This window comes from Pteropus alecto, unplaced genomic scaffold (genome assembly GCF_000325575.1).
Source record: "Pteropus alecto unplaced genomic scaffold, ASM32557v1 scaffold25, whole genome shotgun sequence".
NCBI lineage: Eukaryota > Metazoa > Chordata > Mammalia > Chiroptera > Pteropodidae > Pteropus > Pteropus alecto.
Window position 1 is genome coordinate 34,255,054 of NW_006441955.1, and position 6,474 is coordinate 34,261,527.

The 6,474-nt window shown below is 30.7% G+C and overlaps 1 non-coding gene across 1 annotated transcript; it reads left to right on the forward strand.

The window, feature by feature from the left end:
* Positions 1–1,723: 1,723 nt before the first annotated feature.
* LOC112486053 lies at positions 1,724–1,841 on the forward strand. Its single transcript, XR_003048602.1, has one exon. It is a non-coding gene; the product is annotated as a 5S ribosomal RNA (ribosomal RNA).
* Positions 1,842–6,474: the final 4,633 nt, after the last annotated feature.

The window sequence follows — 6,474 nt, forward strand, 5'->3', positions numbered from 1 at the left end:
ACCAAATCAATCTTACTCTATGGTAAAGATACCAGGCTACAAGTCCCAGTTACATAAATACCCAAGAATTAAGTTTCTACTTATCCTTACTCTTCAGTGGGAATGCACAACCAAAAATCAACAGACATTTGAGAAAAGTCAAGAGACTAAACATAATAACAGAGAAGAGAGCAAGTTAGATGAAATATGAACAATGTAAGCAGAAGAAATTTTTTTTAAAAGTCAACATTGACTCTGAGAGATAAGAAATGTTTTTGCATCACTGAAATAAGACCAGAATTATATTTTATAAGAAGCATTTAAAAATCACAATACTAAAAATTGGATAGCAAATGTTTTTTAATCAGTAGAATGATCAAAAGATAATGTTGATGAAATCTCTCTGAAAGTAGAACAAAATAGTAAAATGATGGATAATAGGTGATATCTAATGAAGAGTTCAAGAAAAATAAATAGAGAAGGTAGAGAGTAAATTATCAAAGAAATAATGTAAGAAATCTTCTCAGAAAATAAGGATACAAAATTCTATGTTAAAAAGCCCCAGAATAATAAATGAGAAAAAACAATGGCCAGCATATTAAATGAGAAAAGATGAACGCAAAAATACACCTTCATGAAATCGTCATGATATTGGAATACAAATAGTCATGAAAGCTTAAATACAAAGGTAAGGAAATCAAATGGTATCAGGCTTCTCAAGAAAATAATATTAAAAACTAGGAAAAAATTAATCAATGCTTTCAAAATTTTGTTAGAAAATTATTTCCAATTTGGAAGCCTATCTCCAAGCAAAATCGGTGTAAAGTAAAACAAATATATATCCATGGACAATCTGAAAAAAAGTGTATCTCTTCTGTACCATTTATTAGGAAACTATTAGAGAAAGAACTCCATCAAAATTCAGGAGCAAGAAATGGAAAAAAATACACGATTTAGGATATAAGGAATCTAACACAAGAGTGCAGGCTTAGAAAAAAATCATTCTAGATTGGAGCAAGAGGATGCAAGATTCCAGAAGGAATGAGTGGGAGAAAGAACACCTAACTGGTGTTCTTATATTTTGACTATAAGGAAAATAATATTTTGACTATGAGGAAAATTATATTTTGACTATGAGGAAAATAATATTCAGAAATTTGGGGGTGGGGAATTAGTGATGAAGCAAATAAAGCATATTTTAAAATAAGGCAGGAATAAACTGCAAGAAAACTAAAAAGTTGAATAAGAAAGAAAACAATCATAGTTCTTGTTTTGGCTCAATAGTAAAAATACTTACATAGTCATTGTAAATTAAGTTACACAGAGCCTTAGTTCTCCCATTTATAAAATAGAGAATGAGTCATAATAGCACTTACCCATCAGGATTATTGTAATGGTGAAATTAATTAGTGAATGTAAGCACATAAAGATATGCCTGGCACATACCGAGAACTCAATAATTTAGCTGTATTTGTTAGCTACATGTGAAGTAAATACTGAATATTTATTTAGCCAAAAATTATGACATAATTATATTGAAAGAAAATAGCTATCTTTTATTGGATAATAATAAGTCAAAAACCATATAAGTACATTATTTAGAAACATGGGGGTAAACATCAGAAAAAAAACAGCTAAAAAAACAAAGTGTGTATATTTGGGGAGTGGTGGCAGGGGAAAAACAGGTCCTAAAGTTTTTTAGTATAATCTTTTTAATAGTATTTGATATTAAAACTATTTTCAAGTCTACGGCCATGCTACCCTGAACAAGCCTGATCCCGTCTGATCTCAGAAGCTAAGCAGGGTTGGGCCTGGTTAGTACTTGGATGGGAGACCACCTAGGAGACCAGGTGCTGTAGGCATAAAAAATAAAAATAAAAAATAAGGGATTATAAGCTGACAAGGTCCTTGCAATCTGTGAGATTAATCAAGGGTTGCCTTGCCTAAAAAAAAAAATCTACTTTCAGTTTTTTTTTAAAGATAAAAATAATTCTGAAACAATAGAGATAAGCCAGGAAAATCTTGAAACAAAAGTAGGCCTGGCTATATCTGACAATATAGAATTCAAACTCGAAATTCAAACTAAGTCAAATAATATCATCACTAATTTTCAAGAATATGAAACTATTTTGAATCATTATGTACCTAACCATTTTAATATTAAAATTATTAAAAATAAAAGGGTGATTTGACAAATTCTCAATTATAGAAGGAAACTTTAACATACCTCTCAGAAAGTGACAGATTAAATAAAATAAAAACAAAATTTTTAAATAGGATATTTGAATACATTTTAAAAAGTGTGACTTTATAGTTGTGCATGAGAGAATTTTGTACCAACAGAAAATACATTCTTTTCAAAAATTAATGAAACATTCACAAAAGTTGACTATATATATATTAAGGCCTCAAAAAATTTTCATAAAATTTAAAATATAAGCCAAAATTTCTAACACGTGATCCAAAATAGAAAATTAGGAAGAGGAGATAGGAAAGTTTATCTTGGCAATTTTATTACACCCTTTTAAAAATCTTTCAAATTTTAAAACAAAGAGGGAGCATATCCAAACAAAGGAGTAAAAAAAAAGAAAAAAAAAAGCATCATCTAAAAGAATAAAAAGGTAAATCCAAGAAAACACTGAAAGGTAAAAAAAAGAAAGAAAAATTTGTGCTGCTAAATATTAAAATGAGTGATAACTGTACAGTAAAAACCCCATCAATACATCCAGGCATATATACAGATGCCATTTCAAAGTAGTGTGGAATGATCTCAATGGTACTGAGATCATTGGTCAGCTACTTAGGAGGAATAAAAAGTTGATGTTTACACTGTTATTCACCAAAATAAGTAATTTTCACCTAGATTAGAAATTTTAATTTTTTTAATTAATTTATTTATTTTAATTAGTTTCAAGTATACAGTACATTGGTTAGACATTATATAGTTCATAAAACGATTTCCCCAATTGCTCCCTCCCTCCCCAGGCCCTCCACCTAGCCAACGTATTAATGCTAACTGCATTCCTTATGCCATACTCTCCATCCCTGTGACCAAATTTTTGTTCCTTAGATTACACGTATAAGTGAAATCATATGGTATTTATCTTTCTCTGTCTGATTTATTTCACTCAACATAATTACCTCTAGGGGTCCATCCACATCATTGCAAATGGTAGGATTTCATTTTTTTATAATGGCTGAGTAATATTCCATTGTATATATGAATCATAATTTCTTTATCCAATCATCTGTTGATGGGCCTTTAGGTTGTTTCCATACCTTGGCCATTGTAAATGGTGTTGCCATGAATATTGGGGTGCATAGATCTTTCGAATTATTGTTTTGGTTTTCTTTGGATAAATACCCAGAGTGCAATTGCTGGGTCAAAAGGCATATCTATTTTTAAATTTTTGAGAAACCTCCATACTGTCTTCCATAGCAGCTGTCCCAATTTGCAATCCCACCAACAATGTACAAGAGTTCTCTTTTCTCCGCATCCTCACCAACACTTGTTGGTTTTTGATTTATTGATGATAGCCATTCTGACAGGAATGAGGTGATGTCTTATTGTGGTTTTAATTTTCATTTTTCTGATGTTAGCGACCTTGAGCATCTTTTCATATGTCTATTAGATAACTGTAAGGAATTTAAATTTTAAAATGGAATCATCTATGTTTTAAATGTATATAAGCCGGGAGTAATGGGAAATGGGGGGCAGGGCTTTCTGGAACAAAACTAAAGGCAGCAAAAAAATGAAAAGATTTATAAGTTTGACTACATTAAAATATACAAGTTCTGAATTTCAAAAATGCAATAAACAAAATTATATCAAGCTGAAGAATGGAAATTTATATACAATAGGAAAATGATTAATACATTTAATATACTAAAATTTCATATAAATCAGCACAAAAAGTTATCCTCCCCCCAAAAAATGACCAAATGACCTAAAAAATAATTTTCTAATGAAGAAATACAACTAGTCAATCATCATTTAGGAAAAGAATCGACTTACTAATAATTAAAAATATGAAAATTAAAACACCAATAATATGCCATTTTTTGCCTGAGAATATGGCCCTTATACATTGTTGTTAGGAGTAAAAATTGGTAGAAACTTTCTGAGTAACATTTTGGCAGGAGAGATCAAAAGTCTTTAAAATACAAATGCCTTTTAATAAAAATATTACACTCTAGGAATTTGTGTTGGGTAAATAATTAAGAATGTGAAAAAGAATTGACTATAAGGATATTCATCACAATGCTCTTAGGGAAAAATTGACAACAATCCAATTCATGATACAATTGGATTACAATGCAGCTACTCACAATGACAGGATCAAAATATTAGTTCATGTGTAAAAATATGTTGGTAATGGTAACAAAAATATTATGAAAGAATATGTGCTATCATTCTTAATTTGTATAATCTGTTGGGTTCACATGTCTATACCAAGTGCCTGGCATTAACAGGCTCTCAATAAATGTTAAGTGGATAAACTATGAAATATGATTGCATACACTATATGCATAATCACACAGAAATATTAATTACAAATATTAAGCTATAATACAAAACAACTATAAATTTTAGTGTTAATATGTAACATAAATTTTAATAATACAGGACAATATGTATGCCATATTGTTAAACAAACAAACAAAAAACAAATTATATAGTGACTATGCATAGAAAAATAAAACTGGAAGAAAAGATTAATTTATTTGGATAATAGAATTATCATTGACCTTTTTTTTCTATCTTTCTATATTTTCCAATTTTTTTGGCAAAGAACATTTTGTAATGGGAAAGAAAATATTTAAAACAAGTTGCATGTTCTGGAATACTGTGCACTTATTTAAAAACTATTTTAGAATACTCAATGTGAGAAAATGTTCACAGTATATTATTAAATAATAACAATACACTGGAATTACTACATTCAGTGTGATTCCAATTATGTATATACACACATATACATACATAGAAAAGAAAATTATCATGTTTTATTAAAATCTTAAGGGTTTTGTTTCTGGATAGTAAAACTGTTTTCATTTCTTCCTAGTGATTTTCTGTATTTTCCAAATTTCCTACAAAAGAAAAACCTCTCTTTTGTAATTAGGAGAAAGGGCAGCAGGAGATGTTTTTGCTTTTAAGAAATGAGAAATAAATGGATGGACTGAAACCATCAATCCTTAACAGATTCTCTCAGCTTTGTGAGAATTCATTCTCAATGATAAGCTTATTTTTCCCTCTAGTACATATTTTCTACAACCGTTCGTGCTTATGCCTCTGAACACTATTAAAATATTAATATATTCTTCTCATATTGTCCTCTCATGTTGCCTACTTTCTGAGTAATAAATCTATACTTTTTCAACCTCTAAAAGAGCAAGGAAATTTGCCCAAGGTGACGCAACTGCGTATCGGTGGCATTGGACTAGAAAACATAGTCCTGGCTCCCAGTCCAGGATTATCTTCTTGTGAAACAAACTTCTAAAACCCATTAAACAATTTTGAAACATTTAATCTTGATGTACTTTCCTTCAGATCAGCAACAAGGAAAGTTTTGACTTCTATTGTGGACCCAAATCCAAACAGCTTCCAAAGACTCCTGCCTTGTGGAAGACGAGATACATTAAGATCATTAAGTAAACATCAGCATGGCCCACAATACTGGGCACCTAAAGAATGTTTAATAACTACTTTTCATTCAATTGCTATTCTGCTTCATTGATAGGGTGAAAGCCTGCAAGATGAATTGCAGAACCAGCACATTCTAGCTTAGGCTATCATCCATGGTTTCTTTATCCATGTTTAAAGACTTCTGGAATTCTGGAAAGCTTCCACCATCACCAGGAGGCTGACATACTTAAGTAGAAACACCAACCATTCACACATATGCAAGACATATACACATATCATACACATAGCATTCTGCCGGGGCCTCTCCTCACACATACACACACACACACACACACACAAACCCAGGAAACAGAACAAAACAGATTTCAACAATCTGTCAAATCCACAAATGGCATGTCATCTAATAACCCATAATAGGTTCTAAAACACATCAGATGGTAAATTTCCATGAACTATTAATGAAACAGCATTTCTCTTTTCAAAAATTCCTCAAATCTAGCATTTGAAACCTAACCCAACTCAGAACTCTTTAAACATCAAATCCAACTTCTCACTCACAGTAAACACAATGTCCAGAAAGCATCTTTAGCCCTAAGTTAATCAATGAAAAATTTGCTGCTGTTTCTTCCCATCGTAATAAGAAATGCTTATTTCTTAAGGGATGATTTAAAAATCCATGTGCCACATAAACCTCATGAATATGCCTCTCAGTTGCTTTAAGTATCAATCATATAAAGAAAACTAATATTGTGACTTAATATTCTTTTTACTTTACCAAAAACCTCTCCCAACCACCACATACACACAAAAAAAGCGGTAAAATCTAATTAACTTCTTTGCAAGTTAGT